Raw genomic sequence first — 12,225 nt, 5'->3', positions numbered from 1 at the left:
GAAAATTTCAATTAATTCTAACTTCAATTTTACAACTTCAAAAAAAAGAATTAATTCTTTTATGTTAATCATGATTATACAAAGTTAAGTTAAGAATTGGCATGTGTCAATTTTGTTAATCATGATAATACTAGGCGCTTAGTTCTATTATTAATTAGGATAAAAAAATTACTCATGATTTTGAGACATTTAATAAACCTCCACCTCATATATTGAGGTACAGATGACCAAAGGTAATAATCTTTTTATTCTCTTGTAATTATGTGGTGTTATAGGTGTATTTATTTTCCTTCAAAAAATGAACAGAATGGGCGTTAGTAAAATTAAAATAAGTGGTAGAACTAAATTGAATGGGCGTTAATAAAGTTAAAATGACTAATATGACTTTTGATTATTTTTAATTATATAATGATTTACTTTAATAAAATGGTGCTCGTTAGATGAATGAGTGGGTTTTTGAGGATTCTATTATCAAAGTTTTCATACGATATGTTTATTAAATATATAATTGATTTATGAAAAAATTGCCATAAAATCCCTTCTTATTGGCAGGGAAATTGTTTTGAGGGACCAAGACTAATTTAAAGACCAAATGCACACCTCACCTTGCATACCAAATCTATCACCTTACACCTCAAATAACATTACATCTCAAGCTTATCACCTTGTATACAAAAGCCTATTATCTTGTATACGAAGCTTATAACCTTACACCCTCAACTTATAACCTTACATCTTAAACATATGACCTTGCATCTTGAGCTAATCACCTTACACCTTAAGCTTATCACCTTGCACCCCAGGCTTATCACCTTGCACAACAAAGTTACTTGTTAGCCTTTGAAAATGCCATGTAATTTACATGCTTGCGATTTGAATGATCCATTGTCGATGTTATTATTTTCTTATAGATCACCAGTTTTAGGATAATATGTTGTATTTTCATCAAATTTGCACATTTATATTGTGTAAGGTTAGGCCTTGGCATGTAAGGTCATAGGCTTAAAGTGAAAGATGATAAGCTTGGTGTGTAAAATAATAGACATAGTGTGTATTTGATCATTAAATTAGTCTTAGTCTCTCAAAACAATTTCTCTCCCAAGGAGAGATTTAATAGCAATTTTTTCTTGATTCATCAATGATTGATTGATAATAATTTTAATTCAAAAAATAATTATAATTTAATTGGTCAATGCTTTTAACCTTAAGAAAAAATTATAAATATGTCCCAATTATGAGACTTATTTAACAAGTAAGTTTTATAAATTTGTGAAAACACTCTTAAATCGCATGGGATTTGGTTGTCATTAATTTATCATGTAAAATGATGCAAATGCCTTGAGACTTGCTCCTTTTACTGTGAGTTGACTGTTATATCTTAATTTTTGTTTTGAGACTTATAATTGATTAAGAGATGATTGGGAGTCCTTTTGGAGATAATTATAGAGTCTAAATAGGTGAGAGATATTAAATAAAATTGGATTGAACTGATTGAACACAAGGGAGTTGATATCCTGGGCAAGAAAAGATACCTTAGGCTAGATATCCTATTTGGGATTGGATATAAAACAAGGCCTTTGCCTTGGAAAGGCCCATTTAGGGCTATCTGGCACTAGACATCAGCCTTGTTGATCGAGGTCAAGAAGGTGGTATATAATAAGTATTGGATATCCTATCAAAGGCCAGACAACAATTTAAAAGAGATTATACATATTGTTACTATAGAATTGTGACGAGGATAAAGAGGAGCCATGGGAGAGTTTGATAAGGAGCTATAATCTATGATTTTTGTAGAATTAGAGGTATATTTGAGGTTCTTACTAATCTAGTAAGTCCTATAGCTTCCATTTCTCCCTTCTATGCATTGAGTTTAGGATCTAGATCGAGAAAACTGGGAATTCATTATTTAGAATAGTTTTTACTAATTATCTTCATTTAACTTTATGGTTGAGTTGTTTGAAGGTTTCTAATGGCCAAATTTATGGAGTGTCATGCTCCTTGAGCAAACTAGGAGTGTCATAGGAGTTTCATTCTCGATGTGTGAAAAATTAATGATAGTGGGTTCCCAAGGTCCATTACCATAATTTCCTTGGATTGCCTAAACTATCAAAAATCTCAGTATACGATGATGATCGCAAGGAAGTGACCATTCATTGATCAAAGCTAGATTATAAAATTGAAGAAATGTAGGGTGAACGTAGTGAGAAGCAAAGTAATAGATTTAGATGGCTTAGATCATAAAAACATTTAAAAATAATTGTGGTACTAATGCCCATTAATTCAATTGAAGAAAGTACCAAAGGATGATATGATCAACCTTGACTTTTTAAGACTCCAATGATTAATTAAAATGACTATTGTATAAATGAAATCCTAAAAATATAGTAAATTTGAAATCAATTAAATAAGGCCCTTCAAACACTTAGAATCAAAGCATAAAGATTTTAGGAAGCATGGAAATAATTTAACCATGAAAATAATTTAAAATGGGGTCAACAGAGACAGTTTCACAAAAACTACACCATGCTATTTTCCATGGCTAACAGAGCCTTTCATGATAGCTCACATGCCTTGACAACAACTGTTATAACAACACTCGAAATCCAACTTTTAGTGCTTTGCATTTTTTACTTAAACCTCCAAATGAGGTAATCTTAGCACCCACATAAAGATAATTGAATAATTTAACTAATGGTATAAGTTTCCTAATAATTAAGCAACATATAGAGATTTTGGATACTTGGGGCTAAAATCACAACACCAATGCTAAGACCATCAACCAAATGTCCATCCCCCTCATACTAGCTATTAGCATAATGCATAAATGAGCATGTGTGTAATATAGCATGCGCCAAAATATATTATATGCATTCAAAACTCATCTCCTTTTTCCATAAATATCAAATATAGAATTGATCACACACTTGCACAAATGATGCTTCATCAAAGGCATACTAAGGTCAATACCAAAATGCCTAAGTCAAATAAATAGGCTACATGCAAGTGATAAATAGTTGAATACAAAAAGACCCCTAGAGTTAGCAATATAGCATTCAAAATTACATGGTATATGGTTAGAGACTTTACAAAGTAAAGGAGGCATCTCTTTTTTTAGATGTTCCCCTTTGCCCTCACCATCACCTAGAAAGATGTTAAACTAAAGGAGTGAGATTATAAAATCTCAATAACTAAGAACATAAATTCAAGAACATAAATGAGTGGCAATGTAAAGCATGAAAAGAAAGTATTCATAGTAAATGTTCTATTGATATGTAATCATATATCTAACAAGTCATGCATCCATCCTTATTCCTCTCCTTCCATCTTTTGATTGAATCCATGGGTTACAAATTCATATTGGACTAAGTTGTATGACCAAATTAGCCCTCTTTCCAATTGTGAGAGGTTACCTAGCCAAAAATTTCCATACTTACTCTTGAATAATGGATTGCCCCTGTAAAGTCATCCATATTGTCTAAACTTTACCAATTCATACACATCCTACCACACAATAACAATACAATATCAGAGTTATAGCCCTTAATTTATTTTTAAAATGTGGGATCCCAACTTCATAGAAAATATGTTAAATAAAAAGGGCTAACAAAAATGCAACGACATCACCATTCAACAAGAAAATCAAACAGCCATTTCTCTCAAAAATAGGCTATAGGTCGTAGCTCACACCACATGCATTGCGATATGTGGCATAGAGCAACGTGCCCTGGTTCTGTGTCATACACCATGACTTACACACCATGCGCCACGGCGCAAGTATTAGATTTTGTTGTTGTGGCAGATTTTTGATATGAACTTCCATTGTGCGCCATTTTACACTCGACATCCGATTAGAATGATTCAAGAGCCCACACGAAGCTTATAACACAGTCTATCTAACGAGATAAGTTTGGATATGATCCAATATTTCAATCTTAAATTAAACACTTGGGGTGCAAAAAGCTACTTTTCTTTTAAAATTTGCCACCCTAAGGCCTTGTTTGGTACGCAGATCTCAATTTTAAGGGATTGGGATTGGGATTGGGTAAAAATTATGTTTGGTATGTAGGAATATTTTCAAGGAATACCTTATTTCATTTTAGTTTTAAATTAAATATAAATTATAAAAAGACAAAGATACCCTTTAAAATAATAAAAACAGAAAATAAAACCCAATAAAAATGTGATCACCCCTTCATCTTGTCATTTCTTCTTCTTGCTGATGAACTTCTACAACGGTGAGCTTGAGAGGTCTCTGGCTTCCATTTGTGATCGTCGGGCTCCATATTGCGAAGGGTTTGTTCGTGCCATTCTAATTTCTCTCAGCTCCATCAACTCGTAAGCGCCTCCAAGATGAAAATGAAGAGCCAAGGAGAGCATGTTAGGTATGCTTTAAAGCCTTCAAATGAAGCCTTTGATTTACTTTACTTTCCCTTCGGAGCATGTCAGGTATTGCCATTTTGTTTCTGCAAAAGCATCAATCAATAACTTTGAATTTAGATGACTTTAACTCCAAGATTGCATCTTTCATTGATTCAGGAAAAAAATTGCAGAAAGGGGAAGTTTTCCCTAGCTAAGCTTGAAGGAAAACGTGTAATTGAACTTGGGGCTGGTTGTGGAGTTTTTGGATTTTATGGGTTTTTAATATTATAATCAAGGAATTAAAAAATTGTTCCTTGAATTAATTCAAGCTACCTATTTGCATCCCTTGGCTGGAATTATTCTGGCTGCCCTGATTTGGTTGAATGGTAATATCTGATATAATCTGATTTGTGCTTCTTTTGCACTTTATAGGTATGGCTTTGCTGGGGTGTGATGTTATAGTGATAGACTAAAAAGAGGTCTTGCCAATACTTTATAGAAATGTTGAGTGCAATATTTCAAGGGTCATGCAGAAAAATCCTGGTATGGTTTGAAACTTTTAAACCATCTATATTGCCATATGCGATAAGGGTGTTTTTGTGAAACTTGGGAGTTGAATATTTTTTAAACTTGTAAAACATGTTTCATTTTGGAAGGGGATGCTTTTCATACATGTACTTGGTCTTAGCTTATTTACTATTCTACAAATAAGAATTATAGCATCTGACAAAGACTTCTATTCTTTTATAGATTTATTTGGTTTAGTTAAGGTTTCAGAGATATAATAAGGAGACATGGATCACATTAGGGCTGTTGATCCTCCCTTTGATTACATTATTGGCACTGATGTTGTAAGTGTTTCACCTTTCTACATGTAAAGCAGAGTGAATGTTGCTTCCATATAGCACTAGCATTCATTCTTTGATGATGTCATATACTTTGAAGCATATATGCATGTATGTATATGTGGATTAGTATTGGTTCATGGTGAGTATCGAAGAATGATGACGAAGCAAACACATATTATTTTGCTTTGATGTTTAGCTCCTACAAGTTTCCTTAAATGATGATGAAGAATAGTAATATTTGTGTTTGCTTGTGATGAAACAGGTTTTTGGGTGCTATCAGGCAGTACTTATGTTTATCGTTGTTGAAGACTAGTGCTTCAACTCTTATGATAGTTTTCTAGTTACCTTGCTCCATTTTCATCAGTCTTGTATTAAGATTTAGAACTAGATTAAAAGAAAAAATTGGAGTTTTTTTTCCCTATGATTGTTCTGAGAGCCCTAAACTAGTCCATATTATGCATATCCTTTGCCATTGCACTGGAAAGCAAAAGATGATATTTCTTCATTTTCTAGAGAGGTTGTGTGTTGATTCATAGATATTGGTGGACATATTTCTCAATTATGATTGTGATGTCAATTCATCAAACATATTTGAGAGGTAAGGTTTTCCCCTAAAATTTGATTTACTTTATATATTATATTTTTTAGCATTGCATTCGTCGATCAATTTTGAAACTATTTCAGCTGGTGTAGGTGTGCTTGTCATTCAATACACTCATTGCTTTTCTGTTTAATTGTTATGGTCCTTATAGGACTTCTTAAAACTGCACAGGGTGTCCCACCTAGTATAGTGACTTCACTTTTTCCCCCTCAAGAGGCAACGTTAAAATTTGAGGCCATGAAATGCTTGGTTGCTATTTTAAAATCAATGGGAGATTGGATGAACAGACAATTGTGCATTCCAGATCCTCATTCAACCAAGAAGACTGAAGCTACTGATAGCAACCATAAAGCTGGAAGTCTTCCAATGGTAAATGGCAATAGAGAAGAGCCTGTTGATGGATCAGATTCTCATTTTGAAATCTTTAATGAAGGTTCTGATGCTTCAACCATTGAGTAATGCTGGGCTTACAAGTTGTGAAGCTTCTGCAGCCACAATCTCACTTTGGTGTAGTTGGTGCCACAACAGTAGCTGTTGCAACTCGTAAACATTCTGGTGCTGTTCAGTATGGATTGTCATAGCTTAAGGACTTATGTGAAAGGTGCTATAATTTTTATGTCAGGAATTGGATTGTAAGAGGTCGATTAAATCAGTAAACAGGTTTAGTTTTTTCCTCCTCCTCTTCTTTTTCTTTTCCTTTTTGGTTCTTTAGGTTACAGTTCTTGTAAAAATGTACATGTACATGTACATGTACATTTAATTGGTTAATAAGAAGTCCATTGTTCCTCTTCTTCTCAATCTTGACTTGATGATTTTCCATTGTTTTAAGGACACTAACACATACATAAATACACATGTGTGCGCATGCATACACATACATATGATTGTGCACACAAATGCACTTAGTAAACAAGCATACGCACTGAGGATGTCATCAAACTTGCACAACATAGCATTTGGTATGTTAAGAAAGCAGAGTAGAGCATAAGATTATTTAGGAGATCCAAACAATTTTCCTTGGCACAAGCTACTTATTTGATTCAATGCAACATGCTCTGTTTAAAAAGGGAAAAATGAAGAGTATAGATGGAAACCAAGATATCACCTTAGTTTAGTTTTATGGCCAGAAATTGTCATTGTATTTCTACTCATCTGCAACTCCTGACAAATTTGAATATTCAAAAGCCTGTTCTTGTATTTCTAGCAGTTTGTGAGCAACAAGCCTAACAGAAGAAGCTTAATTTAAAATCACAAATGAAGAAACTATGAAAAGCTTGTTCACAATCAATTCACCTAGTTTTTTCATCATCTTCATTGCATTGTTGTATCCTCATGGCATCTAGATAGGATTTTCCCTAGAGTTCACGACTGAATGGTGACCAAACAAGATACTACTATTATATAAAATTCCAAGAGATGCTCTATAAAACATGAAAGAAAGGATGTCATTTATCATATCATAATTAATAAGGTCAAGGAAGCAAGATACTCCATATCTTACCTTGAAACAAAATATAGTCAATGGTGCTACTCATATATCCAAGCACCCAAGTAAGATATGCCATATCTTACACAAAAAATTAGACATCCAAACATGACATTACATATGAAGGATCCTCTTACAACTTTACTAAGGATTACCAAAAAGTCAAGATACACCAAAATATCAAGTGACATCAATACTAGCTTATGCAATTATTTTGTGAATTACATAAGCTTTGTCCTCTTCAAGTATGGAATAAAAGCCAATCAGCATATTCTTATCACCAATAATCTTTACATATGCCTTGAGACATTCTTGGTGGGAAAGTCCTTCAACCTTCTTCAACTCAACAAAGAAAGACGACCTCATGCCATTAATACATTTCTCACATTCAAATCTATTAAGGTGCATGCCAAAATGCTCAGATGACTCCTTCAACCTATCAGCTAGTATTTGAACAATCATTTTCATGCCTTCAAGGATGGAAGGTTTCACTTCAATGCTATTTCACTTCCTCTGTTTTACATTGGAAATTGCATCAGAAGGGGATAGCTCAGTTGGAGAGTTCTCTTGTGGTGAAGTATTCGCATGTGATCCATCCATTTGAGAACAGTTGGAATATGCTCAATAGGAGTATCTTTTATGGGTGGAGTAAACCCATATTGATCATGAAACTCTTCAACAATATCTTTATACATTTGTGCATCCTTTCCAGTTGCCCTATCCTTCCCAAAGATATTGGATAGCTCATCATAATGGGGAAAAGTCATGTTTCTCCACTTAGCAGCTTTCTTGTTTACCTGTAATTGAAAAAAATAGCAGGAAAAGTAGAAACATCAGCAATTTAACAGTAGAAATTGTAGAAAGTAACAGCAATAAAAACCAGAAAAAAAAATAAACAGTAGAAACTAATAGCAATTAAAACTAGAAAAAATAAATAAATAGTAGAAAGAAACAACAGAAATTAACAACAGCAATTTACCTTCACATATTCATCCTAAACAGTCTTAGAAGCTGTCACACATTTCTTTTCAGGGTCCCAACTAAAACCAGATAAATTGAGAAGGTCAGAAACCACACTATAGTTAATTTTTAACTTCTTGACTCTTAATTGAATATGGGGATGGGCCTTAATACCACTTTCAGGTATTAAACCATCAAGCATGTCCTTCAAAGTGTTTAAGACACGTGGCCTTAAATCATTATCGGATACAAGTTCTCCCTTACCATGTAGTACTATCATGGATTGAATTAACAATTCATCCTCATCGGGTGTCCACATATGCTTGTCTGATTTTCCAGACCTACTTGACATGTTTGTGCAACTATAAGAAGAAAATGTTAGAACTTGAGAAGAGGTTAAATAACAATATAACAATATGACAATATATTATTATTAAGGACATAACAATAATACATGTTTTATCATACCATACACCACACTCAAACAAACAAAGAAACTTGACATATTGAAACAAACAATAATGTTCAAATGAAATAACTAATTCATCTAGATGTCCTATTAGAAGAAAAAGTAGTGAGCATTTCATTAGCAAGAGTATCCCTAAAGGTAGCCCATTCATTAGAAGCATTCATGTTTTGAATTAGGGTGTTTTCTATTTTGTCCATATCAACACCCATTTCTAGAACTTCATTTTCAAGTAGATCTACACCTTCTTGACGAATTAAGTTCTGTAGGAGGCAACAAGTAATTATAACTCAGTTATGTGTTCGAACAGGATAAAATGATGTGCTTCTTAGTATAGCCCACCTTAACTTCAAAATACCAAAGCACTGCTTAATTACATTTCGTGCAAAAGAGTGTCTCATATTAAAGCACTCTTGTGCACTTCTAGGATGTCGCCCTTCTCTCTATTCACTTAAGTGGTATCTTTGCCCTCTATACGGTGCAAGAAATCCCTCACACTTGGTGTACCTAGCATCAACCAAGTAATAGTGACCTTGTGGAACTCTTAAGCCATTCCTTCTACTTATGGCATCACGAAGAACCCATCCATCTGCTGCAGACCCTTCCCACCAGGCAAAAGATATATAAAGAAATCATTTTGTGAGTAAACACCCAACACATTTGTAGTTATCTCTCCTTTCCTATTCTGGTATCTTGCCTTGTCGAGAGAAGGAGCTCTTAACTTGATGTGAGTTCTATCCAAGGAACCTAAACAATTCTATAAAATAGAAAAGTAGAAAAAAGTTAATATAAATTGTTCACACAACTTTTAAAAATAATGATAAATACATAACATGCATATTTACCTTAAACCACTTCTACCTTTCGTCGCTAGAGTCATCGGCCACTGGCTCTAGTTTCTTCAACAACATATCTCCAAGTCTCATTACACTAGTAAGTATTGAGTTGAAATGCCTACGAATAGTTTCTCCTGATCTACCAAAGTTATGTTGCATTACTCTATTCTTCACATGATGTGCTAGTATATGTAAAAACATGGCAACTTGTTCATCTACAAGCATGTTCTTACTAGGTTTAAGACCACCTACATCTGTTAGCATAGAACACAACTTTCTTGCTTCTTTTCTTAGCCTTTTTGTGCTCTCTTCACCTGTATAAAAAAGTAATGGAGTGAGACATACATCCCAGTAACTTAGATAAAACCTAAATACCGGTTAGTAAGTAAAATCATAAATAAGAAATAAAGTAACATCATTTTAATAAAACAATATATATATACATATACATAACATCATTCTCATTAAACACTATATTGATATACTCCTAGTTCACCCCAGTGGAGCAAGTTCAATGCTCAAACTAAGACTTCTACCCTTACATGAAATAGGGCCCACCAAACCACTATCTCAGACTAGGTATTATCAATATAAGTGGTCTCCTAAGTCCCCACTAGCAGAGAACACGCAATGCTTGGACTATCTAGACTTCTTAGTCTTACATAGAGTAGGGCTATGACCCCCTACCCTAGTCTAGGCTACATTGGTAGATAATTCTCCTAGGTCCTTCCTGGCAGAGTAAGCTCTACCCTCAAGGCTTTTAAGACTTTCTAACCTTACATAGAGTAGGGCTGTTGTAACATCCTAATTTTTTAATATTATGATTAGTTATTAATTAAGGTTAAATTAGTAATTAGCAAGTGATTAGAAATTTGAATGACTATTTGATAATTTGAGTCTTTGGGGTGTAACACTTGAAGGGAGAAGAGAAGAAGAAAAGATTGGCCAAGGAAAAGGATTTTAGAGCATTGGAAGGCACTTTTGATTAGTAACTTATCATGTAAACTTTATATAACCCTTACTTCTGATTCTACTACAATTTCTCTTGGTATGAGTTATAGAGAAATTGAATCAGTGAAATTTTAAGGGTTTGTTTCTTACTCAATAGTAATAAAAAGGTTCTCAAGAATTAAATTAGAGCTTTATGACTAGTTAGAGTTGAATGATAGAGCTTTAAACTTGTAAGCTCAATTTTGGCCCTAATTTAATAGAAATAGGTGTAGAAATGGTGTTAGAATAAGATGGGATTGTTTGAGGTGATGTAAAGTGATAGTTGAGCAGTAATGAACTTAGATTGGTTAAATGAAAAGGATTGAATAGCTAAGTATAGCTATTAGTAGCAATTTAGTGTTTTGGTCAGTTAAATCAATTGACTAATGGTGTCAATTATGTGTAAATTGGCGTATTTTATGAATAAGTTATGGGAGGAAGCTTGTGGAGAGTTTTTATGGTAATTGAATCCATAAGTAACTTTTCTTGTGACAAAAGTTTTGAGGTAACATAATAACTTTCTCTGTTTGATTATTTATTATAACTGTATGTGAGTATACTATCTAGTGCATGAAATTATTTTAAGCTAAGCATGTTTTATGGCATTGTGTCAATGTTGCATGAAAAAGGGATTTTGATAAAATAGACAACTAAAAACGTGTGATTTCATATTTTTTTATATATATATATATATTAGGTATTGTGGATACATGTATAGATGTGAATAGGAACCTACGATTGGTTTGAAAAGCATCATATTCACCCATATAGAGATGTAGAGAAAGATCATATAGCATATTCTCCTTAGTGCCCAATGGGATATGGTGTTGGAGAATTGTATCTTCTTAGTACATTTTAAGGTACAGTGGTACAGATTATTTCTTTAGTGTTTATTGAGGTATGGTATTGGAGATTCAAACTCCTTAGTATCAATGTGATGTGGTGTTAGAGTCATCGACGCCCTATTGTATGTATTGAGGAAAACCATAGTCTGAAAGTGAGATAAAATACCTTTGGCTGGGTGATTCTACTATTGAAGGTGAGCTTAAGGCCAATAAGAGTGCATATTATTCTAAGGCAAGCTTATGGTTTCAAGTTAAGGTGATTTGGAGGTTCAGTCGATAGTAATTATGCTACATGTTAGAAATATAGTGAATATAGTAGTAAAAGAGGTAAATTAATATATGTTGTGATTTGAAATGAAACATATGTATATGCTATGTTTACTTATATATTATACTATACTTTTATATAGTTGTATGTGATGGTCAATAGTAGAGAGTTATTATATTACTGAGATTTTTATCTCACCCTCATGGTTACATTTTACAGGTCAGAATAGTGATTTAGCCAAGGAAAAAGAGTCTAGATTGGCATAGTAGTGCCATAGCTATGAAACCTCTGAGTTTATGCAATGAACTAACTTAATGTGAATATTATATATATGAGTTTCTATGGGAATTGCATGTATGTTTAAAGTTGTAATTTGTTGAGAATTGTAGTAATTTTGTGAATCTAGCCTATATGTGGAAATGTGTGGTGAAATGAGTAATTGGGGCTAAGATTTAATTGTAAATATGTTGTGAATGTGTAAAGGTGTGATTTTATGGTGATATTATTGTGAAAATGGCCAAAAGATAGTTTTTGAGCCAATTTGTGGGAAATTTATAAATGTGGAA

This window comes from Prosopis cineraria, unplaced genomic scaffold (assembly GCF_029017545.1).
Source record: "Prosopis cineraria cultivar Desert tree isolate PC_DT_omini unplaced genomic scaffold, ASM2901754v1 PC4, whole genome shotgun sequence".
NCBI classification, from domain to species: domain Eukaryota; kingdom Viridiplantae; phylum Streptophyta; class Magnoliopsida; order Fabales; family Fabaceae; genus Prosopis; species Prosopis cineraria.
Note: the sequence above shows the minus strand (reverse complement) of the source record.